Raw genomic sequence first — 25930 nt, forward strand, 5'->3', positions numbered from 1 at the left:
CACAAAAGCCAAATTCAGCGATCCATATGGGGAAAAGAAGGTTTTCTTTTTCACATGCTGTTTTGAAGAGGGTGTTAATGAACGCAAATGGTTCTCTCATGCAGCCTTTCAATATAAAGGGACTTCTACCTGAAGGGAGGCCCTGAACAGGATCTTTAAGGATTTTCCCTCCCTATTCCTATTCCCTCCCTTTTCCTGACCCTAACTCTAAACATCTTTAAGAAAAGCACTTAGAAAAATATGAAATAAAAGCAGTCAGGGAGAAAAACCTGCCTCCAATGTTCTTTGTTGAAGCTGCAGGCACTAAGTGAGCCAAGGCCACATGCAAAGAGCTCTGGCTTGCTCAAGTGTCTGAGGATTTCGCTCCGGACCATTTCTTTGAAAATCTCTTTGACATAATTGTGATGTGTCTTCTTTTTCTTAGGTGACATGCAGCTGTACCTGACCCTTATTTTGTCACTTACCAGATGTATTCTAATTTCAGCTGTTTGCATTCACGTTGCTGTAAGTGGACTAAAATGGCTGTCATAAAAAACAGAACTCCTCAGACTTAAGGCCAAAACCTTCAGTGGGCCAAACTACCACAATTCCTTATGATAACCCACTAACAACAAGGAAGGACCCTCTATTGCCTAGCTGCCTAATAGGCAAGGGACAGCAGACCTTTCATAAACACGCAGCCACATAGTGGCTGTTATAGATCCTCAGTGTTTGACTGACTGGATGTAATATTACCAAAAGCCTTTTGAGAGACTTACGATCTTGCCAACCACTTGGTTGCTACAGCACTACAGAAGGTAATGCAATAAGGATGGACCGATTTGTTTGTAGACCACCACTGAAGGGTACTTCTAGCTCGAGCTGTCAGTGGTGTGCTAGAGCGTGCTGGTCCCAGCTCACAAGAGGCATGCGTGAAATTTTAAAATATCTTGATATTGGCAATGGGGAGAGTATTTACTCCAGAAAATTAGCAAATGCTGCCAATCAGGGCTTTATTTTTTTCTTTCAGAGAGCTGGTTGTTAAACATTTACCAGCACAACACTGGCTGCCTCTCTTCCTGGAAACTACTATAAACTAATTAAAAGGCTGCAGAAACAGCATAGATAAATCTCACCGACATTATTCAGAGTGAGAGAAGCCAGGCACAGATCACATGCTGTATGATTCCGTTTATGTGAAGTTCTAGAACTGGCAAACTAATTTATGGTGAAAAATATCAGCATGGAGTCACCTCCGGAGGAGGGACTTGATCGTGAAGGGGCGTGAAGAATTTTCTGGGGTGATGAAAACATTCTGTATCATAATGCAGATATGGGTTACACGGGTATAGGCATTTGTAAATACTCGTCGAATTATACACTTAATGTCTGTGCAGTTTGTTGTGTGTAAATTTTACCTCAAAAGAAAAAAACTACAAACAAATATCGAACCCTACTAATAGGTTTGCTTTGTACAATTGTAAGGGTTAGACATTTTGAAATTATTTGTGCATTGTATGTTTGAGCAAATGAGTAAATATATTGGACATAATGGGAGTCGGGTTTCTCACTGTTGGAAAAAAATGTCTCCGGGTAGCGATCCGGGGATAGAATGTAGCCTGTGATAAAGAATTTAACTGTATTACAAATGCATGAAACGACCTCACTGAAGGGGATGGGAGAGGAGGTGCTGATGTAAGCAACTTAGGAAAGGATTAGATTCTCTAAAATGGAAGGCAAGAGGGACTGCACATAAACACTGTACCCACGGGGGTCCAGATCAACAGTTCTGATTCTGGTACATGTATACACTGGAACTGAACAATTAAGTAAAGGGTTGGTGGACAGTGGGAGCCAGGTTTCTCACTGTTGGAGTGGGAATCTACTGGCAAGCAAGGGGAGGAGCCTAGAATGATCTATGTGGTAATGGATTAGAGTTGGAAACATAGGAATGGACTCAAGTTTAGCTTAATATCTATACAGATGTTACATATACAAATATTTATAGTCATAGGTATATACACAAGTTGGTATACACATGTATTTCTTTGCTCTGTCAGCTGAGAGGGGCTGAAAGCAATGACATCCCAGTAGCAAAAGCACATCTAGTGCCAAGATCTTAGTTTCTAATACAATACTCCAATAAAAGAAAGTGGGGCAAATGATTAATTCTAGGACTGGGGCAAGAAATACACAAGATGAGCCTGGAGCATCTTGTAGTGCCAAAAAGTAAGGAAATGCTAAAAAAAAAATTGATGTGAGGGCCAGCCGGGTGGGGCAGCGCTTAAGCGTGCACATTCCACTTCGGTGGCCTGGGGTTCGCCGGTTCGGATCCCGGGTGCCGACGTGGCACTGCTTGGCAAACCATGCTGTGGTAGGCTTCCCACATATAGAGTAGAGGAAGATGGGCACGGATGTTAGCTCAGGGCCAGTCTTCCTCAGCAAAAAGAGGAGGATTGACAGCAGATATTAGCCCAGGGCGAATCTTCCTCAAAAAAGAAAAAAAAAATTGATGTGAGTTTGTCAAAGGGACACGGGAGCCAACTGAAAGAGTTCCCAATGGCCAAAGCTGGAAAATTTGAGGAACAAAATAAAGTAGTATTGGATTAGTACCAAAAGTGTAAAGTAAATATCCATGGGTCCATTACTGATATAAGTTATTGAGTAAGTAAACAAATGGAAGAGAAGAGACAAGTCCCCAGTGCAGAAGAATTCCAAGTAATTTATGTAGATGCTCCATTCTCGAGGCTGTGGAGCATAAGTGCCCACACCTTAAGTGTGGACTGCACGTAGCAACTTCCTTCCGAAGAGCACAGTGATGGAAAGGGGCAAAAAGGGTGACTTTACAGTGGAGAAACCTGGCAAACACTATCTCAGTCAGGTGATCAAGGTCCACGTCAACAGGGATAAGTGACGATGAATGCATAAGTCAGTATGTACCCTGGTTATGTTGTGATGAGAATGGCACTTTATCTCTGTGGTCTTCCACTTCAAAACCCGTAACTCCGGTCTAATCAGGAGAAAAACATCAGATAGATCCAACTGAGGGACATTCTACAAAATACATGATCAATACTCCTCAAAACCATCAAGGTCATTAAAAACAAGGAAAGCCAGAGACATTGTCACAGTGAAGAGGAGCCTAAGGAGTCATGATGACTAAATGGAATGTGGTGTCCTGGATGGGATCCTGGAACAGAAGAGGGATATTAGGTAAAAACCAAGGAAATATGAATAAAGTATGGATGCTCATTAATAATAGTGTATCAATATTGGTTCATTAATTGTAACCACACAGATTTACCACACTAATGCAAGATGTTAACAACAGGGGAAATTGAGTGTGGGATATACGGGAATTCTGTGTACTATCTGTAACTCAATAGCTACCATTTTTTTCTATAAATCTAAAATTGTTCTAAAAAGTGATGTCTATTAAAAACCAAAAGGCCTCAGGTACAGATTGTTGGCAGTTAGCAGCTTGGGTGTATGGAGGAGAGCGTGGCCAGGATACGCACAGGTCGCTGACAGCATCTGCGCCAGCTGACACCTGCAGGTAGAAATGACCAGGACTGTCCTAGGGTGTCCTCCTGGGGCGTTTTGAAAGTTCCCCTCTGTCTCAATAGTCTTTTCTTGGAGAATTTGTGCTGCACGACTTCTAATCTGCCAGCAGAGAGTGGGCTCTGATTAGAACCTGCCCAGTGGTCTCAAGAGGGTGGGAAGTCTGAGCAGACTTCCAGAACCATCTGAGGCAGAGACTGGAGCACCAGCCTGTCCTGAGCTCTGCCGACCCAGCGGCGGGGCAGCCTCCCTGTGTGTATGGAACAACGCTTATTCCTGGCAAACATGATGATGCTCCCCCCTCTCTGGGCTGTTTTCCCAGGGCTTTATAAGGACCTCATTTGGATGAAGCAATAGGTTCCATTTTGAGGGTGTCTTTGTATTCTCCCCTTACGACATGAAACTTCCAGAAGTTTGAGCTAAGAAAGTTCCCAAACTGCAGAACTGCACCTCAGCTCTGCAGACTATCACCAGCCTATTGCTGCCGTTTGAGGAGTTGGAATACTATCTAAACAAGGGCTGAAGATGCCGATGTCTTAGCTTCTGGGAGAATCATGAATGAACAAGGTCCATGTTTGCCCTCCGTAGGTGGCCAGGAGCATAGACTTCTCTGCTCACAACTGTTTTGGTCAAGACTGACTGAATGGTTAGACAAGCTGACGGACCTCAACCTGGTCATTATGCCTCAAAGCAACCATGTCAAGAACGAGGTCAACTCCATGTTCCAGGGTAGCAGTCACATATGGTCACTAGTCAATACTATTTGAGAGTGCCCTATAGTTTCTGATTTTTCCAATTTCCCTTTCGACTTTTAGAATTGGGAGCCTGTTATCTCATTGCCAGGAGGTAAGGTATTAGATGGCAATTACTATAGGCCAAGGGTTCCATCCCTTTTCCATATTAGTTTTAGGAAAAATACGATTGAGTTACGTGTTGGGCTTACATCAGACTAGCATAAAACTAGCATAATTAAGATGGAAACAAAACTTTAATAAAGAACATTAGTATCTTCTGTCTTGCCTAACAAGGATTCCCCTCACCAACAGAACTGGAGAAAGGGGCCTTGGAAAAAAATTTCTCTCTGACTTTTTGTCTAGTCCATCATTGTAAGCAGATATCATCAATAAAACTTCCTTCCTAACTGACTTGGAGGCTTGGGGCTTTCATATACGCATAAGTAAGCCCAGAAGAGTTGATAAGGGATGCCTGGCTCTATACCTATTGATCTAAGATTGGGATTTACTGCTGCCTAGAAAGTTCTACTCAATTTCAGCTTCTTCACTGTACCCAGCAGAGGGAATGATAAATACCACTGTGCCATTGGGGCTGTCACTTTAGAGAGTGGCATGAATGATGATAAAAGACAAACACAAATTCCAGAAAAACACAGATTGGCTTTCCTGTCAACACCACTGAAATGTGAGATGGGAAACTATTGATAGAAAGCACTGAGTGTCCTCGATAAAATGTTATATAACAATGACGATGCCGTGCAAAGGTACATTTCACTATCTCAGGAAAAACAGGAATACGTCCTGTTGAGGAGCTGGCTTTTAGAAATGATTCTCATATTTTCCTTCCAAGGGAAACCAGAGCAGAGAGGGAATGGAATTTGAAAAGTTTCAGAGAAAGTTTGGTAAACCATTAGAAACTGCAAGGTTAATGTTTAGGAAATCCTCTGACTACTGTATCATCCTCCCTACCTGAAAGAAATGACTTCATCTAGGCTTTGGAAAAGCAGCTTGGGCTATTTTGACCTATCCAAAAGGTGACTTGAGTACTTGCTTCCCCTGTTGCCTGATGAAACCAGCAATCCTGAATTGTTTTCAAGGAAGCTAATGGGTTATGTAAGTACCAAAGTCGAAGGCACTTCAAGACGTAGTACTAAAGCGTTCTCTTTACTAAATTGGTTAATATATGTAAAAAGAACAGTGCCTGGGACATAGTAAGTCCTCAGTCATGGTGGCTATTGTGGTATTGGCTGACCTCTGAGTTCGCTAGTAGCCACCTCTGAGTTCCCGTGCACATCCACAGGTTTCTGTCTTGAGTTCTGGGTTTCCTTGGCTTCTCTGCCCAAGACCCTCCTCAGGCACCTCTGGAGCTTATTGACTTCTTGGCAGGGGATCCCAGAAATTCTGAGGGATATAAGTGCCTCAGGAGCAACCCTCAACCAATAAGAAATAGGACTCGGTGCATAAGTACCTCAGCTTCCCTGTCCTCGGGTGGGACAATTTTGAGGCATGTTCTACAAGATTCCTCGGAGGGTCCCAGCAGGATTGAGCTCCAGTTCCCCATAGTGGAGGCCCTTTCTTTAAAGCACCATTTTCTTGTCTTCTCTCCCATTTTTATCTCACTCTCTCCACCCTCTCAATGGAGCTTCCTGGGATTGCCTCCCCCAGAACACTGCCTGAACCTAAGTCCGTTCTCAGAGTCTATTTTTTGGGGTAACCAGAACTAAGAAAAGTACGGCTGGTTCTACTTGCTGCTCAGCGTGGGAAGTGGAGCTGTAAAAGATGGTGGCACAAAATTCATGATTTGTGGCTATACAATGATTTATCATGTGCAGCCAAACAGATGCATGCTGACTTTTGGATTTATAGAAAATGACCACAAATTACTGTAGCAATAAGAAACAGGCTTTTGGGATAGTGGCTATAGCTAGAAACCAAAGAAACATGATCATATATACTAAAATGTAGGAAGAAGTGGCGGCTGCATCGCAACATGTAAGCACCTCCTGTCTCATAGGCCATAAACTTTGTCACTTCCATCATGTTCCAACATGGACAGAAAAACATAGACAGTATGTATTACAGTGGTCTGCAAAACTGCATTTGCTGCATGAAAAAAAATAAACAAGCAAAAAAAGCTGCTCAAGGCTTTTAGTTCAGTATAAATTCATTCCTCTAAAGGAAAATGCCATCCTAAACATTTTTTACTTGCAAAACAATCTTCAAGCTATAGAGCAATTTATTTCACATGACATTTACAGAAAATCAACAGAAGTAGCTTTTATAACGTGTGGATCCACAAATCACGTTTCCTCGCTATGGTTATGCATTGAAATCTCTTGAGGTCTCCTCTGGTGCTGCCCCTGGGAGAGGGCCTTTAGAGATGATTGTTTCTGTTCACATAAGTATCCTTTTCTCAATGGAAAATTTCTATTATTCCCTACTGGGGCACCGCTGCTTTCTCCATTCCCAGACCCACAAAGACTGTCATTGACAAGGGTTGCTACATTCTGCCTTAATGCTTCCATTGTCTCCAACATTTCATATGGTGCTTTACTTGAAACAAACAAATAAGAATTTTAAAAAGAAATGACAAAGGGCAAGCTGAAGAAGTGGACTCAATATTAACGGAATGCAATTTAACTGATATAAAAATAATTTAAACATGGAAATTTGAATGAGTTCAATGAGTATAACTACAACAGAATCCAGTAAAATTTGGCGATGGCATTAGTGCCCAACCTTAGCACATCATTATTCCAATTGACCCTTGCCCCCCTTCCCACTCACTCTCTTTAATACTTGGAGGGTGGCTTTCCTAATGTCAGCTGAGCTTAGGGGTAAATTGGGCTCTCACTAGGAGACGTGTGACCACAGCACAGACCCCGCAACCTGGATCATTGCTATTTACCATTTAACATTGGTTGACAGAAGACAGATGGTAAGCAATTGCTTTCTGATGGCTTATTCAGAAATAGTCGTTATACTTAAAATTTTAATTTATTATAGATTTTTTCTAATTAAGCCTAGATCCTTCATCAGAAGGATTCATAGGTTTTGAACAAGGACACCATGGTTGCCAAAACAAAGGTAAATTAAAATATAATACTGGGCAAGCTTTCAAATGAATAAGATTGGTGTTGGAAGGGCTGAGGATGGCCTGTCAGTGAAATGGAGGTGAGCATAGGGTTTGGCTGAGATCTGCATAGTCTGTCTCCAGTATCCAAGGCATCTGGATAATGGTCAATAAAACAGCCAGCCCCTGTCTTGGTCAGTCCAGACTGCTATAGGCTAGGTGGCTTAAACAACAGACATTTATTTCTTACGGTTCTGGAGAATGGGAAGTTCCAGATCAAGGTACTGGCCTATTGTCATCCTGGTGAGGGCCACTTCCTGGCTTACAGATGATCGTCTTATTGCTGTATCTTCACACGGTGGAGAAAGGGCTCTGGTCTTCTTTCTCTTCTTATAAGGGCACTAATCTCATCATGGGGGCTCCACCCACACGACCTCATCGAAAACTAATCACCTCCCAAAGGCCCCACCTCCAAAGACCATCACATTTGGGGATTGGGGCTTGGACATTTGAATTGGGGGGGGCACATTCTGTCTATAGAACCCCCAAAGACAGGTTTTTATTGACAGCCCACTAGCTAAAGAAGGCAAAGGTCTTGCCAGATCCTCTCCCATCAGTTGTCTCTACGAACAGTCTTTAGCACACAAAGCCACTCTGTGCAAGTGAGCCAAGACTGCTTCAGGTTCCTTTGGAAGAATTTGGTGTCAAGAATTATGTGGAAACATTCAAACTCAAATTACAGAAAAAAATGTTTATTGATAACCGCAATGGCCTTCTCAGGAGGGTTGGTCTCACTAAACCAGAACCAGGCTGCTGTTTCTTCTTCTTTTTTTTAATTGTGGTAAAATTCACATAAAAGTCTCCATTTTAACCATGGCTTCTTAATCTTTTTTGTGCCATGGACCCCAGTGGCAGTCTATTAAAATCCATGGACACATTCTCAGAACCATGTTTTTAAATGCATAAAATAAAATACATAGAATCTCAAAGGAAAGCAATTCCTTTGAAATTTTATTATCAAATTTTTACGGATCAAATATGTGAAACAGTAATATATGTGTTTCTTAATTAATACATTAATAGCAAGAGGTGGCAGGCAGGACTAATAACTGGTGTAATTTCCAAGTGCTGATGAACAAAGGTGATATTTTGATTTCACTGCAACAACTGTAATCTCAGGTCAAAATATCTGTGATTTGTCTTGGTGGCAACAGTCTCAGGTACTGCTAATACTGCTGTGGGTTGTTGCCTAGATTCATAATAGAAGCAAATATTAAATGTTAGCTGGAGGTTAGTCAAATAAAGACGTAACATTTTGCTATCTAAGTTTATGGACCCTCTGAACTCTTAACTCCAGATTAAGAACCCTTGCATGAAATGCAGGCCTCTCTTGTCTGGTTGTCTGTTTGGAAGCAGATGCTTCTGCTAATGGGGAGGGGGAAGCAGTTAGAGCCAAGGGGGGCTCAGCCTGGAGGGAAGGAATAAGTTGAGGCCCGTGCAGCTATGGTGGTGAGGGGGCCATGGGGTGATGCCCACTCTAACTCAGAAAGCTGTCTGCAGCACGCGATGTGAACCGCTTCTTCATCTCCCCCTGAACTCTTCAGGAATGTCCAGTACGTTCTGGAAATGTATTATGGGAGTCGACTTTTTGCGGCCCTTGGAAAAGGGCCTGATTTACACACTTGAGAATTGAAGCCCAATGAGCACCCAGGCAAAAGCAGGAGCCCTGAGGATCTTAGGCCCTTGGGGACTCACTGAAGTCCTGGAGGAGGCTTCGGACTTCTGCTGCACCTGGAGCTGGGGGCTTGGGTTTACCTAGACCCCCAAGGAACAGAGGGCCCCAGATGCTATCGAGTTATACTTGGTTTCTACAGAACAGGTAAAACTACAGGAGGTGTGAGCCTGACCCAGTGGGACCCAGAGCCCTCCCTCCCTCTTCAGCTGACCTCTGAAGTCTGGAAGCACTCTGTTTCAGCGCAGACCCAAGGGGTCCAAGCTAGGGTTCTAACTAGCTGAGTAGCAGCATCTTGCCTGCTCTGACCTTATATGGAAGTCACTGCTTGCCTCAGTTAACTTGGATCACTCCAACTACCATTTGCTTACTGTCTCCTGTCACCATATTGCAGGGATGTCTGGCGACAAGAAAGAAGGGGACACTACAAGTGGAGCACCGGCCTGGGTTCGAGGGCCTGAGTGAGGTGGTGTGGTGTAGCGGGCAAGAGCTCACACTTTGCTATCTGATCCAAGTTTGAACTCTGGCTCTGCTACTCACCTTGGGCAAGTCCCTTCACCTCTGCAAGCAACAATCCCCTCCTATGTTAGGTGAGGAAAACAATTACACCTGACTCATGCAGCTCATGTGAGGATCAAACCCAATAACGTGTGTAAAGTTTTAAGTGCAGTTTGTGGTACATTAAAAGTGTAGTGGCCTAGTGGTTAAGTTTGCACGCTGCACTGTGGCGGCCCAGGGTTCGGATCCTGGGCGCGGACATGGCACCGCTCCTCAGGCCACGTTGAGGCGGCGTCCAACATCCCACAACTAGAAGGACGTGCAACTAAGATATACAACTGTGCACAGGGGCGGTTTGGGGAGATAAAGCAGAAAAAAAAAACTGTAGCTATTATTGTTACTATCATTATTATTATATCAAGTTTCCCCTCATGAGAGAAGTCAGTCCTAGTTTTTTTTTAATTTTAGTAAAAAACTAAGAAAATCCTTACATAGAACGCTTTAAATATTCACAATAATGCCTTCTCTCTACTCCCTATCCAAACACACTCCCACCATTTCACTTGACTTTCTCCTCTTCACCTTCCTTTGGAATGACATAGGTTAATTTTTTCTCAGAAGGATGAAAGATTTCTTGAAAACGTATCCTCACCCTTTGCCCCCCCACTTGCTGCCACGGTAAACATGCCCACGCGCACGCACGCGCGCACACACACACTCACACGCACACACACACTCATTCCTCTCTCTCTTCCTGCAGTAAGAGAATCAAATCCAGGCCTCCTGCCTGGAACTGCAGAACATTATCATCAGGCTGGTCCATTAAATATCATTTGAAAGTCAATTTTATCCCAGAGTGGTAAGTAGTATGCGTGCTTATGTCTTCATCTACCTTAATTAGGAAAAGCAATTTGCTGCACATTTCTTAAAAAAAGCAAAAAAAAAAAAAAGCTGATCAAATTTGAGCTCCTGATAGATTGAAATACGGCGTATGTTGTGGTGGTGGCAGCAAGATGTGAATCCACTTCCCACATCGAAATTATGGCTTGGTCTAAAAACAGTCCAGCCTTATGACTTGCGTGTTTTCTAAGTAACTTGTGCAATTGCCCATAATTATGGAAATAGGGGCTGTCTCCTGAAAGCCAGCCCCTCCTCACTTTGTTTCGCAACCCAGAATAGAAAACTCCATTTTGAGTCTATCACTGGAGATGTTTCCGTCCCATCACATTTTCTGTGATTCTGTACCATTAACAATCTCAAGACCATTTTCGCACATCTCCTTTTGCCAAAATGGTTGGGGTGTCTGAGAAGCTACGGCTCTGTTGAATGTAGGTGTCTGCTTTTCTCATTTGTTTCTTTTAACTAGGCCAGACCCATTTTAACTCACATGGGTGCCTTTGAGTTGAGTCCTCCCGATATGCTGGTGGGGTGCCAATGGCACTGGAGCTGGCACTCAGATACCATGGGAGTGTCTGGAGGGCTGCAGGAACAAGTTGCTCAGGAGTCTTTGTGTTTGAGGAACTAAGGGGCCTCCTAAGAGGGCACAAGCCCTAAGAGAAAGATGAGTCAGGGAGGAAACAGCCAGGCCCAAGAGAGCTTTGGACTTTAGAGAGAGGTGTGATTATGACTACATGCCCCGTGGTCACTGGCCCTCTAAGCTGACCCCTGTGTGTCTCTAAACTCATGTCTGGGTTGTGGTGAGAGATGAGCTATCATTCTTGCTTACCCCCGCATTCCATTTGCCACACAGCAGCCAGATAACTATTTTCAAATCATAAATCAGATCATGCCATTCCTCTGCTTAAAAATTTTCTATAGCTTTCCACTCCATGTAATAGTAAATAAAACTTCTCCTTTGAGAGCCTACAGGATCCTACCTGAGCGCCTCTGCCTGCTTCTCTCACCTCATCTTGGACTTCTCTCCCTTTTTCTCTATTTGTTTCAAATAAAGACTGGGCCTTCTTCTGCATCCTTAGTCAGGCCCATTCTCACCCTACTGCCTTTATATTTGCTGTTCCTTCTGTCCTGAATACTCTTCCTAGAAGGATCTCTTCTCATCCTCCAGGGGTCAATTTAAATATCACCTCCTGAAGTCATCCTTTTCTTAGCCCTCTGTCTAAAGTGGCTGCCCTTCTCATACCCCATAACCCTCTCACATCACCCTTTTTGTTTTATTTGCAGCCCTTCTCATAGGCTGATGTGCTCTTGTTTAGTTGCTAATTTATTGTTCGTCTCTTCTCTCTTGAGGACAGGGTCTGTCTTAGTGTGGCTTCCCTTTCAGAGGCAGAGCCTGAGACAGAGGTTTGGTGCAGGTACTTTACATTGGAAGATGGAGCTCCTCTAAGTACAGAAATAAAGGAGTTCAATGCAGGAATCAGAGCTTGCACAAATATTGGGGTATGTAGGGAGTGAAGGTCAAGAAGACCGAAGGTAGAACATCAGGAAAACAGTCACTGATGATGTCAGCCTGGAGCAAAGCACCAAAAGTGGTCCTTCTCAAAAGTTCTCTGGGAAATTGTGTCACATCTGGCTTCCATAACTTCCCAAGAATAAGAGCCTCTTCCAACTTCTTCCTTTCCGATCTCACCTAGGTTCCTCTCATTGGCAAATTCTAACCTGTACGCAGGCAGATAAAATGGGTTGAAGCCTGGGTGGAACTGTTCGCTGTAGCCATGGCTGGCATCAGCACTGAGGCTGAGTGGTTATGAGGTGCCTGACTCTGGGATGCTCCCTGTCTCATTTCTCTGTCCCAGACCCTGAAGCGGTGCTAGGTGCATCACTGGTGCTCAACAAGTGCTTCCTGAGTGGCTGATGCACAAAAGGGCTGTAAGTAAAAACTGACAGAGTTATGACACTCGCTTTGGGAACCCAGCAGCACACAAACCACATTGCTATGAGATCCCTCTAATAGAGGGGACCTCAAAAATCTGAGAGCCAGCTAGGCTCTGCCAGCACTTCAAGGTTCTAGGCTTTAATGGCAATGCTCAGTGGGAAGTCACAGAATGAGTATGGCTCCCATAGTCGTGATGAATAGACACAAGGATATCTGAACAAACCTGTTCAGGAGCACATGAGACACCCCCAGGGCCTCCTGGAACTACTATGTATAAGGGCAGGGGTGAGTGAAACCTTTGCTATTATTTGTGCTATAAGTCCATTAGTACCGCTGGCTTGACGGGGGAAGTAATAACAATATCTGCAAGAAAATGTGTCAAGAACAAAGCACCCGAAGATGGGGCACGTCACTTAAAAGTTCAGAGACTCCTGGAACAGGTTGGCTACCCATAGGATTCCATTAGCCAGTGAGAAGTCATACCGGCCAGGAGGAGGGAGGAACAGATGAGTTTGTTTTAACAGTGTCATTCCTGCATCTGTTGATAGTGTGGCCATAGAAGTCAGCATGAGTCCACAAGCCTAGGGCCTGAAAGAAATCAAGTGGTGGAGAGATGAATGAGAATTTAAATCAAACAAGCAAACCAAAGTGCGAGTGGTGTCCAGGGCAGTGCGTTGAAAAGCCCTGTACCTCTATGCAGTAAGTATGAGCCTGCTGAGGTCTGGGGATTATTTGATGAGATAGATGAGTGCTGTTCCGTGAATTCCATAATGGAAATAGTTGCTGTCCCAAAAGTTATTCAGGTAAGATTTTTATAAAGATTGATGTAGTGTACAGGTAGTTTAATTCTCAACCTTTATTTGAGTCCTCCTCAAGTTAAGATTAAGATTGGTCTTCACAACTTTGAATATGCTGTTTTAGGTTCACTCCTTCAACAAACATGTATTGAGATCTTACTGTGTGCCAACCAATGAGCTAAGCACTAAGGATGCAGCGGTGAACAAAACAGAACTAACGTTACACATTTATCCCAAAGAACTGAAAGCATACATCCACACAAAGACTGGCATGCAAATGTTCATTGCAGTTTTATTCGTAATAGACAAAAACTACCCATCAGGTGGAGAATGGATCAGCAAGCTGTGGTACATCTGTATGATGGAGTACTACTCAGCAATGAAAAGGAACCAACTATTGATACATGCAATCTCATGAATGAATCTCAAAAAGTATTAAGCTAAGTGAAAGAAGCCAGCCACAAAAGAATACATACTGTATGATTTCATTTATGGCACATCCTCCTAGAAAAGGCAATATTATAGGGACGGAAATCAGATCACTGGTTGCCAGTGGCTGTAGGGGATTGACTTCAAAGGGGCACAAAGTAACGTTTCAGGATATCTGAAATGCTTTATATCTTGATTTTGGTGGTGGCTGTATGATTGAATACATTTGTCAAATTCATTGAGTGCTACAATTGAAAAGGCTGAATATTACTGTATGTAAATTATACCTTAATAAACCTGACTTTAGCAAACAACAACTTATATAACAGGGAACAGATATTAGTGAATAAATATTTAAGATGGAGCAGACCCATTTGGTACCCCACAACATTTCCCATCAGGCCACCTCTGATTTCACCTGCTGCTCTAGGGGATAGTTCCCTGCAAACTCATACTCCTCACATGTCACAGCATCTCTCCTCAAGCATGCACTCCATGTTTTTTTACTCCTGCTCTGGAGTTTCTCTAACATCTCAGGACTGCTCAGCCCACGGGCAGTTCACCTGGCTGTGTGAGTGAGTTAACTCTCAGTGGTAAGCTCAATGCCTCAGGCCAAAAGTTCTGGGAGGAATTCTGTACACTTTTCAGGGGGTCCCAGTGGAACTGAGCCCAAGTGACCCAAGTCCGTGGTGGTGCAAGTGGCAACCTTGAGAAAGCATCCTTTCATTGACTTTTCCTCCTTCCGTCTCTCACTCTCCCCATTTCCTCACTCCTCTTTCATGGGCTTACCTCCCAAATAAACTACCTGTGCCAGAGCCCTTGTCTCAGGCTCTGCTTTCAGGGGACCCAAACTAAGACATAATAAAATGTCAAATGATACGAAGCAAAATAAAGCAAGTAGAGGGATGAAGAGATAAGAGTACTACTATAGGAAAGGTTAGGGAAGGTTTCTATCAAGTGGGGACCTCTGAGTAGAAACCTGAGCTCACCAAAGAAATGAGACATGTGGCTATTTAGGGGAAGAAAATTTGGGATTGAGGAAACAGTAAGTCTAAATATGGAACATTCTAGAAATGGCAAGGAGTTCACTGGAGCTGGAGCTCAGTGAGTTAAAGATGAGGGCCTAGAGGTAGTAGGGGAAGATCACGTAGGATATCGTAAGCCACAGAAAGGACCATGGATTTCATTCTGAATGAGCTAAGAGGCCACTGGAGGGTTTTGAGCAGAGGAATAAAATGATCTGACTTAAAAGGAAGACTCTGGCTGTTGTGCTGAGATGAGACTATAGGGGTCAACGGTGGAAGTAGGGAGAACAGCCAGGAGCCTATTGCAACTGTGCAGGTAAAAAAATGATGGTAGATGAAACCGTGGTGGTAGTGGCAATGTCTTCTGAGAAGCAGTTAGATTCCGGCCATATATTGCATGTATCACTGGAGGGATTTGCAGATGGATTTAATGTAGGTTGTAATAAAAGTGAGAAGATTCAGGGTTGACACCAAGATTTTTGTCCTGAACTATTTGAAGAATGGCGTCATTCACTGCCCTGGGGAAGACCTCAGGAGGAGCAGGTTTGGATGAGGGGAGTACAGATTCTGGTTTAAGACATGTTAAGTTTGAGGAGCCTAATCCATGTCCAAGTAGAGATGTTGAGGAAGCAATTGGATATACAAGCCTGGAGTTCAGGGAAGTTGTCAAGGTTAGAGATTGAAATTTGGGAGCACTAGCAAATAGATGATACTCAAGGTCCTGAGAATCAAGATGAGAGCACCTAGAGAGTAAGTGTAGACAGAGAAGAGAAGAGGTCCAAGCACTGAATGCTCGTCCTCCAACGTTTAGATGCCAGGAAAACGAGGAGTAAGCAGCAGAAGAGACTGAGAAGAAACATCAAGAAAGGTAGGAAGAGATCCAAGAGGGTATGGCATCTGCAAGGCCCAGAGAAGAAAATTCTAGAATTGATCTTGGGCTACTCATGGGGGTCATTGGTGACCCTGAGAAGAGCAGTTTCAGTGGGGTGGTAAGGATGAAAGCCTTGTTAGAGCGAGCTCAAAAAGAGAGAGGAGAAGGAAGTAGAGAGACCAAGTAGAAATAACTTTGAGTTCTGCTGTAGGGGGGAGTGTAAAATGGTGTGGTACCTGAAAGGGCATGCGTGATTAAACGAGGTTTTAGTTTTTGCTTAGAGTCCTGATATCAGAGGGAGTTTGCATGCTGATGGGGATGCTTTAGTAAGGTGGGCTAACTAATGATGTAGGAGGGGCAGGGAAGTCTTGAGTAGGCTGAAGCAGGGCGGACCTAGTGCACATACAGGTTACTTTAGCTTTAGACAGGAACGTGGACACTTCGTCTACTGCATCAGGACAGAAAATAGAGCATATGATCGCAGATGCAGAGGGGCTGGGAAATTTGGTGGGTAGTTATGAAGTTCTCTTCTGACTACTACTGTTTTCTCAGTGAAAAAGCAAGATCATCAGCTGAGAGTGAAGATAGAAAGGGGGGTACTGGATATTTGAGGAGACATGAGAAAGAGTGGACTAGTTCTTTTAGAGACTGAATGAGTAGACTGACTCGGGAAATGTTGTAGGACACTAGGCAGTATTACAGACCTACTTGAAATGTATGGTCATGAATTTAAAGTGAGACCAGTCATCATGGAGCTGCCTCAGCTCCTTGTGTGCGGGTGCCAAGGAAGTGGAGAGATGGATTTAAACAGCAGTGAGACGTGAAGGCAGGAAAGATCAGTGAGGGATTGAGGTGGCTGAAATGATGGGAAAGCGAGTGAACGCATGATGGGATCAAAGCCAGGTGAGGAGGGAAGCGAGGCTACAAAGGGTATGAAGGGGAATGAGAAGCTGATAGCATTAGTGGATAAGAAGTCCCAGCAAGACACAAGAATTGCTGGAGTTGGGCGAGTAGAGGGAGTGACGTGGGAAGGTAGGAGGTGGTGGTTAGCAGAAACCTTAAAATTGAGGTCATGCTGGGGACGCAGTCATTGGCAATGACCAGGCATAGGGTATGACCATAGGAGTGAATGGCTGAAATAGGGCAGAACCACGATCGTTGGAGGAGAAAAGGTCAAAGGTCTGAGAAGCTAGAGAGTGGGAAGGATCATGTATGTTGAATGTCAACATCACCAAGAATTAGGATAGTTGCAGTGGTGGAGAGAGGGGTGAGGCAGGTGCTTAAATATTCAAGAAATGAGGAAAAGTGGGAGACTAGATGTGTAAGCGACAGCAACAAGGCGTTTTTCATACCCTACCTGTGCTGTTCATTGTTTTATATATTGTTTTTGTTCAACCTCTCCCCATCCCGCTCCCAACTTAGAATGCTGTGTGCTCATGGAAGGAAGGGCCCCTGTTGTTATCATTTTTGTAGCTAAGTTAGTCCTTAGCCTGCAGGCGTTGGTTGCTTGATTGACAGAAAGAGCAGGATCTTCTTTCCTCAGCCCTCTTCTAGAATTTCTAAAATGCCAGATGCCAGATGTATGTCCACATGTGCTTCAGCCCTGGTAGTAACATCACTTCTAAATATGGTACAACCAGGTCAACTCCCTGTTACCAGTTATACTCAGTGCTCAGTCAATGCAGGTGTCCAAATTGAGGAGACAGTTTCTTCAAATCTACAAAGGTATGGACCAAAGGCTAGACTTGAGTGAAACTGGGACGCGGTCAGCATTGTTTCTGATGCTTTTTCGTCTCACTACATGCAAATTGAAGCACCCAGTTCCCCACTCCTAGGATCCAGCCACTGCATCGCTTTGTTTAATTTCTGCTAAAGCAGTGCATGTCAAACTTAAGTTAATTATGATCACCTGGGGGAACTGCGAAACCTATTAATTTCTGGTCTTCACCCTGACTAATTAAACCAAAATCAGTGGAGTAAGGCTTCAGAACTAGCATTTTCAATGCTTCTCAGGTGCTTTTCATTGGCTCAAGCTTGAGAAGCCCTGCCCTAAAGTGGTGGTTGGCAAGACTGGACCTTTCCCTGGCGTTTTTAATTTTAACAGAGACCTCTTTAATGAGAGACCACTCTCAAGTCCAAAGGAGCAGATCTCTAATGGAATTTGGGGCACCTGTCAGGATCCTATTCCGAAGCAGAGGGCTAGTCTGCAGCTGTTAAATTTTTTTTTAAAGATTTTATTTTTTTCCTTTTTCTCCCTAAAGCCCCCCAGTACATAGTTGTATATTCTTCATTGTGGGTCCTTCCAGTTGTGGCATGTGGGACGCCGCCTCAGCGTGGTTTGATGAGCAGTGCCGTGTCCGTGCCCAGGATTCGAAACCAACGAAACACTGGGCCGCCTGCAGCGGAGTGCGTGAACTTAACCACTCAGCCACGGGGTAAGCCCCTGCAGCTGTTAAATTTTGCAAGTCAAGATCAAGTGGAGAAGGAGATGCTACCAGGTATAGTCAGCCTTTCCGGTCTAATGGTTCTCAACGTCATGTGGCCTGCAGAGGAGCAGCAGCAGGATCACCTGGGAACTCACGAGAATGCAGATTCTCAAGACTCACTCCAGACCTGCTGAATCAGAGAGTCTGGGGGTGGGGCCATCTGTGATTTTACGAACCAGGCAGGTGATTCTGAGGCCCGCTCACATTTGAAAAGCACTGTTCTTTCAGCCTGTGAGCCCACGCCATGGGGTGCCCCTTCCCATGTGGCTGAGCTCAGTGTAGGTGGACCTCATTCACTCTCTGGATCCGAGGGCTCCGTATGTCTGGGGCTCTGGGGTGTTTTGAGTGTGAGAGGTGCTTTGCTCTGACGCACTGTGCCAGGGTACATGGCAGCAGTGGTGTCTATGTGTTCTCTGACACCACTCTGATAGGTCGTGGGGCAAAGATGTTTGCATGGGGGATAGCTCTTCCTCTCCCCCACATACCCTAAACTCTCCTCAGTGGGTGGTCACCCCGTGTTTACTCTCAGAGCAGGTCTAGGCTATTACATTCTGATGTGTCTATAGAGCAAGCCATTCATTTTGACAAGGGGGGTTGCCTTCTGATGAACTTCATGAACATTTAGTTCTTGGTTTGGATTTCAATGCTAAAAGCCATAGGCTAATACCTCCCGGGTATTGCCTGGACTATCCTGCCACAGCTGTCCTTTCCTTAAAGAATGTCATTAATTTAAACGCTTAGGTAACACAGAAGTAGGAGTGTCCATCTTATGCAAAGTCACATACAAATGATTTGGAATTACTTCCCTCACTGCCTCCTTCATTAGTGCAGAAAATAAGGGTTCAGTTGAATTTTACAGGAATATACATTGGCTGTTGATTATTTTTAAACTTGTTCTATTATTTAAAAGTAATAGAGATTGCACAGTTTTATATGATCTGATTTTTATTCAGATTTGAAAGTCATTCACGTCAAATTAAAATTCCTTTGGGCCCTTTAAAATGCCTTAAATTAAAGTTTATAATTTAATAACGAAAGCGTACAGAGGGAATGCGAACTGACTTTCTGAATCTTCAGTGATATGGAAATTTCTAGAAGATTCACAGCCTTTCCAAATTAACGTTGCCTCTATTTAGCAGGCACAGTGGTGATGGCGGAGGATCCGGGAATGTAAGCCAAGATACCTGGGTTTCAGGCTAGGCTTTGCTGAAAGTGAGTTAGTGTAAAGAAAAGAGCTAAAATACTTGGTCGTTGTCCTTGAACGACTTAGAAAACCAGAGGGCAAACAGAGGGGAAAGAGGAAACAATAAGTGTAGAAAAGCCTGGTAGTATCAAGCAAGTCACAGTGAATACAAACTGGTGTACTAACACGAATGATGTCTAGCTCTAGGCGAAAGGTCTTCCTCTTTCCCCTTTCTCCTCCTCCCTCCTTTCCTTCCCTCCTCCATCTTTCCTCTCTTTACCCCTCTTCTTCTTCTTTCCTCCCTTCCTCACTCCTCCCCTCCCCCTCTCTTTTATCAAGCAACCCATATAACTGAGCAAGAGTTCATTAAACATTTCTTGGTCCCAGAGGTATGGGAAGTACCATCCATCCTTAGACCAGAGCTAGAGGGATGCCTGTCCTGGGTCCTGGGGATTTAGACCCTTTCTACTGAAAGTGTGGTCCATGGACTAGCAGCATCAGCATCACCCGGGAGCTTGCTGGAAATAGAGACTCTTGAGAGCCAGAATCTGCATTTTAATAAGCTCCCCAGGTGATTCGGGTGCACACTAAAGTTTGAGAAGTACTGTTTTAGAGGCCCTCTCCTCTGGCCACACCCCTCAGCGCCAAGCATGATTCTGAAAGGCCAAGGGGATATGTCCACTCAGAACTTGCCCTCCTTCTAGAACACTCTCTGGGTTCTTGGACCTCTAAATTCCCTGCCCAAAAGTCCTTAGCCTGCTTCCAGGGCCTACACTGGGCTGACTACACAGCCAGGACATGTTCCTCTAGGCCTGAGGGGTAGCCAGATGTGGCTGTTCGGAGGACAGAAGCAGGGAGGTCTGTGAAAGAAGCTTGGCGAACTGGCTGAAATATCACGTCCGTGTGTCCATGGCAACTCAGTACAGGATGGATGTGAGGGTGGGAAAAAGAAGAGTGGCTGAGTGCCAGCTCTCTCTGCTCCTCCAAATTCCAGCATGGAGCTCCATGAGCCCCCAAATTCTAAATTCACACCTAGCCTTCCAAGTTGTTAGGACAGTTAATTCGTCAAGATAGGAGGAAAGAAGCTTTTTATTTTAAACATTTGTTAGCTTGATATATAACTCTCAAACACTCAGACGTATGGTATGGGGCCTCCATTGGTACTCTTGGCTCAGTCCTGCAGATGTTAGGGGTGAGCTGCTGGTGTTGGGGTGAGGGGACATCTGAGGGTTTCCAGCACAGCCTGCCCTCCTTGTCTTCTGGAGACACGAAGCTAGAACGGTGCGTCTGCGTAGCTCTCTCTGTAAATCTACTCTCCCTTGTGTACTTGGTGACTCGCGCTAAGACTGGAGGCCTTCTGTTTAGGGGATCTCCTTACAGGAGCTATTTGTCCATCCTTTAATCAAGGCTTCCTCTGGCCTCTCTTCAATTTCTCTCTTTTTAAAAAAATAAATACAACTTTTTTTGGCGTTGGGTATCCTGACATTTGTTCATTACAGTTCTTTAGAAAACAAACCAAAAAATCTGAACAAAGTAATGAAAAATAGGCCAAAGGCCCTGTTTACATACAGCAGAGACAGCACACACACACACACACACACACACACCCCTGGGAGACAGTTAAAGGGTTAACAAGCTTTGAAGAGTGCGGGGTGGGGCCAGGTTCCACATTTCAGCAATTTTAAGACACCCCCTTCACAAAGTAAGGACGCCTCGCATAGCCAGTGCGGTAGCAAGAGTGTGATCGGCAGCTTTATTTTTCTTTTCGGGATGTCTCAGAAAATAATCCTGCATCAGGCAACTGACAGTGTCTTAGATTCAATGAGATTTGCTTTTTTTGGGTTCAAGCGCATAATAGAAGTAGCAATTTCTCATAATCACCCACCCAACACAAGGTGTAGAGCATAAGTCCACCAGCTTAGCACCCAGCATCCTGGGCCTTATCCTTGAAATTCTTATTTGCTAAGGGTGAGGCCCAGGGATCTGAATTTTTAGCAAACACCCTGGTGATTCCAATGCTCATGGTTGGCAGGCCACTCTTGGAGAAAGCTTGGTATGGAAAGAAGGTGGGCTCACAGTCCCTACACGGCCTAGTTCTGTTTATAGCCCGGATCACGCCTGTCAATTGGCAGTACAGACGCTGGTGACTCGCAAATGGCTTGGAGCTCATGAAATCCCCTGCATTCAACTTAACAAATGTTTATTAGGCATCAGCTCTGCATGGTGCAATGTAATGGGCACTGGGAAGTCACTAAAGTATAAGACATGGCTCCAACCATGAGGAGTTTGGACTCTTTTTCTGTCTGTTTACATAAAGTCAGGACTGTCATTAATATAACATAGGAATATCTATTTTGTTTTGTGGGTGGAGTCCTATGCTGGAGAGAAAATAGGCACGAGACAATATAAATGAATGATGCAATATCTATTAGTTAAGCACAGTGTATTGAATGCATCTACAGTTACAAAACAAAACATTCTGACAATCCCAGTTGCAATGACGATAAATCTGTCTTAATCAAAATGCATCAGTTCAAAGCCTAGTGAAAAAATTTAAGCCGCTAAAAATGAACTTTTGGGCTCATGTGAAAGAACTTTTAAAAGACTTGCAAGGAGCTGTCCATTACTAAGATGAGGTCTATCTGGCTACAATTATGTGATAATGGGAAAAATATCCATTTAGGCTGTATTATCTGAATAAAGGAGGAAATCTTTTTCATTTCTTTCTAGCCTGGAATTACCCAACTTGATTATCTGCATTGTGCCCCAAATTCAGGGTAATCATTTGCCCTTGGCTTTCTTTGATCTAGCTTGGGTGTGGAATTAGAGATGTAAGCAGTATTCTTCTTCTGAAATTTCGTGCATAGCTTCTAAGATCCAGCACGCTGGCTGACATCCCTGGACAGAGCATATAAACCCACCTGGACACTGTTGTCAAGGTTTCGCTCACATAGTTCACTCTGGAAGCTATGAGCCTCTGTGGAAGAGTTTGTTAATTAAATGCCTTTTAGTCATAAGCTTTAATGAGACTGCTTTTTAAGATATATTTGGGGAATTAATGGAAAATCTATTTTCTTTTCACACCCTCCTCTACCACATGCACACACGCGCACGCGCGCACACACACACACATACACACACACACCCCGTCCTGACTTCTATCTCAGCGAAAACAAAGCTGTGTTTGTGATTTATTATCAAGCTGCAGCTAATGATTAAAAACCCTCCCAGGCTGAAGTCTGGGGAGGAGGGGTTCTGCCTGTGTTCACTAGGAGGGGGAAGATAGATTTTTCATGTACAGATATGAGGAAGATCTTCTACCCTTGTCTGAGAACAACCCAACCCCCCCAGTTCTGCATCCTCTACACCCCCTCTCTCTGCTTTTCTCACCTCTAGTCAACACTCAGACTGAAGTGGCCCTAAGCTGAAATTCTGGGCCCCTAAAGCAGATTTCAGAAAGAGATACCATCTTGCTTTTGGGATTATGAAGGAAAACACACTCCACAACTCCCCCAGACAAAGCTCCTCTCTGGGCAATGCACGTGGCTCATTGCACCAAGCAAATTCTCTGGGATTTCAAGTGTGGGGCCCTAAGGCAGTCCCAAGCCCGGTTTTCCTCTGATCTTTCCTTCCTAGGAGATCACCGTTGTACCAAAACTCTCCAGCCTGGAAGTCCTTTCTCAGGCCGCCTGGCTTGGTGTGTGAGCTCCCTGCACACAACCTGTGACTGACTCAGGGAGGTAGTGGGGCTGGTCTTCACTTTGCACCACAAACAGCCTTTTCCAGTTCACACTCACCCATAAGGCAGCCAAAAGGGTGGTTTAGGAAGCAGAGAAAAGGTGAGAAAGCAGCAGGGTGAGCCAGCTGTCCTACCTCTCCTCTTTTTCCTGCCCCTGATGACTTGCATTTTCTCCCAGGCAGCTGCCGTTCTGGTCTACCAGCCACCCTTAAGAATAGAAGTGCATAGCTTTGGGCAAGGCAGCTTCTCTGCATGGCAGAGGTGAGGGGAAACGAAAACGACGCTGGGACTAAGCGCTGCCTCACTAAGAAGTAACTCAACCATGTGGTGTCTAAGTGGGGGAGGGGCGTGAGTTGGAGGTGGGAGAGGGTCCAATCTAAAGTCAACAAAAAATCTAATTTTTCTTCCCTCAACTTTATACTCACGCTTGTTTTCCCAGGCTCTGTATTATCTGTATACACACACACACACACACACACACACACACACTTTCCCAGTGGAAGAATTCCCTCCACAATACCCCTTGTTGATTGCCATTCATTCCCTGCTTAAATGCTTCTAATGATGGAGATCTCATTCTCTTGTGAGGTTGCCCATTATAGTCCACTAAACAGATATCCCGGATACCCACTTGTAAGGAATAGGTTTAATGTCATGAGCTCAGCCAACCCAGTCCCCCTGAGGACCACAGGCTTGGACCAAAAAAGCTTTGGCCTGTAAGATGAAATGGTGAGCCCACTTGTTCTCCAGGTTCACCACTCTCCGGCCTCTGATAGCTGTTAATTCGCAGGGAGCCTGATGCCATGGCCTTCGTGTGTTTAATGTAAACAACTCTATTGTGCTTCACACCATGTTTGCTTACAACCAGCTTTGCTTCTTGTCTTGGCTGAAAGTCATGTTCTCCTGGGATTTCTTTGGGCCCAGCTTGCCTAGGTGGAAAGTCTTTAAGTAACTCCGAATAAAGAGGTACCTTTTCAAATGAAGGCAGGTGGAAGCTGGAGTCAAACAAAAGGCATTTGAGTTGGATTTCCCCAGAGAGACTTAGAGACTGTAATACCCATTTGCCATGTTTTATGTTTAATTTTCCTCAGGCATTTGTTTTGCCCCATTCTCCTCTAGGCTATCTGAGCGATTTTTCACTAATTGTTCTGAGGACATTTTTGTTGGCAAGAATTTATTAGCTAGGACTCTTTCCAAGTATCAAAAACTCCCAACTTGAACTGTCTTAAGGGAAAATTAGAGAAAGTGCTGATTTATATAACAGAGAAGTTCAGGATAGAGGCTGACTTCAGGTACAGCTTGATTCAGAGGCTCCAGTGCCAGTGCTGAGACCTATTTCTCTCCATCTGGAGGCTCTGCCTCATTTTCCTCCATCTGTTGGCTTGATTCTCAGACTTCACAAGGTGCTAGGGCACTGGCAGTGGCTTCTCATTACTTTTTCAGTTCCAAATCTTGCTAGTCCAATCAAAGGGAAGCTTGAGACTTCGACACAAACCGACCAGGAAGTGGCCCCCTCTCTCTTTCTCTTTTCTGCACCCTGGTGTGAGAGGCGGAGCCCCACCTGGACCAGTGGGACTTAGGCTCAAGGGAAGGACCTATGCCCAAGCAAAAAGCTGGGGTGTTGCTGGAAGAGGAAGATAAGAGATACCGGGAGGCAAACTGAACATGTCTGTAACGTGGACAGCTATCACTTTTCTTCTTGGATGCTTCCACCCCCTCAGTGGGACTCGTACATACACACACGGGAAACAGCCAGCGCTGGCAGCTGCAGCTGCAAACACAAGAGGGATAAGTCAGGAGCTTTCTTGGAATAGAACACCAAAAAGAGTTTTGAAATCAATGCCAATACAAGGAGGGTGATAGAGGGAATTCCACTCTGGGTGGTGGGAGATGAGGAGAATGGAGAGAATCAGAGGACACAGTGTGAAAGGGGTGTAGCCACAGTATCCCCCAAGACTATATAATGATAATAATAATAGCAATCCTTTGCAATAATGTATGTTGAGTGTAATGCCAGATGCTATCTAGGTACCTTGCATGTGTTAACTCAATTAATCTACATGACAACCCTATAAAGTCAATACAATTATCATTGTCATCGTCATCGTCATCGTCATGCCCCTTTTACAGATGAGGAAATCAAAGCCCAGAGAAGTCAAGCAACTTGTCCAAGATTGCAGAGCTGGTAAGTGGCAGAATTAGGGTTTAAACTCTCATAGCTCTTAACCCCCACATTATAGTGTCCCCAGTGAATAGACAGACATGGTAATACTCTGGTGGCTCTGGGGACAGGAATATGGCTGAGGGAGTGGGCTGAGTCGTTCTCTAGAGCTGGCAGCCTAGAGGATCTAGAACGAGAAAGGGAAACCTCATTTCTTCACAACAGAGGTGAAAGGGGCTAATTATGCCCCACACAACACAAGAAAGTATCAAGTTTGCTGGATAATAGGTGAGGTGGCACAGAGTGCGGGGAGTGGACTGACTGGGTTTTCTGCCAGGCTAACCATTAACTTGCAGTGTGACTGTGGACAAGTCACTTAGTCTCTCTGTGCCTCAGTTTCCTCTTCTGCCCAATAAACAGGACTGTGCCTTGCCTCCCTTCTTGTATCATTATGGAGATTAGACAAGATAATGTGAGACGAAACACTTTGTATAGAGAACTCCCGATCATAATTATGCTTTCTGTAGGCACTTAAAAGCTTATTTTCAATAATTTATGGCATTGTCATTGAGATACTTTTATTAAAGAAAAGCCTATTTTTCTAAAGAGTATTATACAGTATCTTCTAGAAATAACTTACATTTTAAAAATTACATGTTAAACGTAGATAATTTAGAAAACAAAAATGAATATACAAAGAAGAGAACAATAAAATTGCCCAGAAAACCCTACTCAACATTTTGGTTAATATTTTTTTCAGTTGGTTTTCTATGCCTGTCAATGCTTTTAAAAGCGAATAATTTTCAATTTAATATTTTTATCTTACATA

General features: G+C 44.2%; 1 long non-coding RNA gene across 2 annotated transcripts in view; it reads left to right on the plus strand.

Annotated features, from left to right (window-relative positions):
- Positions 1 to 25930, plus strand: part of LOC139080926 (uncharacterized) — a 59743-nt gene that overhangs the window by 31734 nt on the left and 2079 nt on the right. The window contains exons 2-3 of one of the 2 annotated variants that reach the window (XR_011535790.1): positions 17794 to 18030; positions 25071 to 25125. This is a non-coding gene — a long non-coding RNA (uncharacterized lncRNA). The remainder of the gene's footprint in view (positions 1 to 17793; positions 18031 to 25070; positions 25126 to 25930) is intronic. The other variant, XR_011535791.1, reaches the window with a different exon arrangement.

The sequence above is a fragment of the Equus przewalskii genome, chromosome X (genome assembly GCF_037783145.1).
Source record: "Equus przewalskii isolate Varuska chromosome X, EquPr2, whole genome shotgun sequence".
NCBI lineage: Eukaryota > Metazoa > Chordata > Mammalia > Perissodactyla > Equidae > Equus > Equus przewalskii.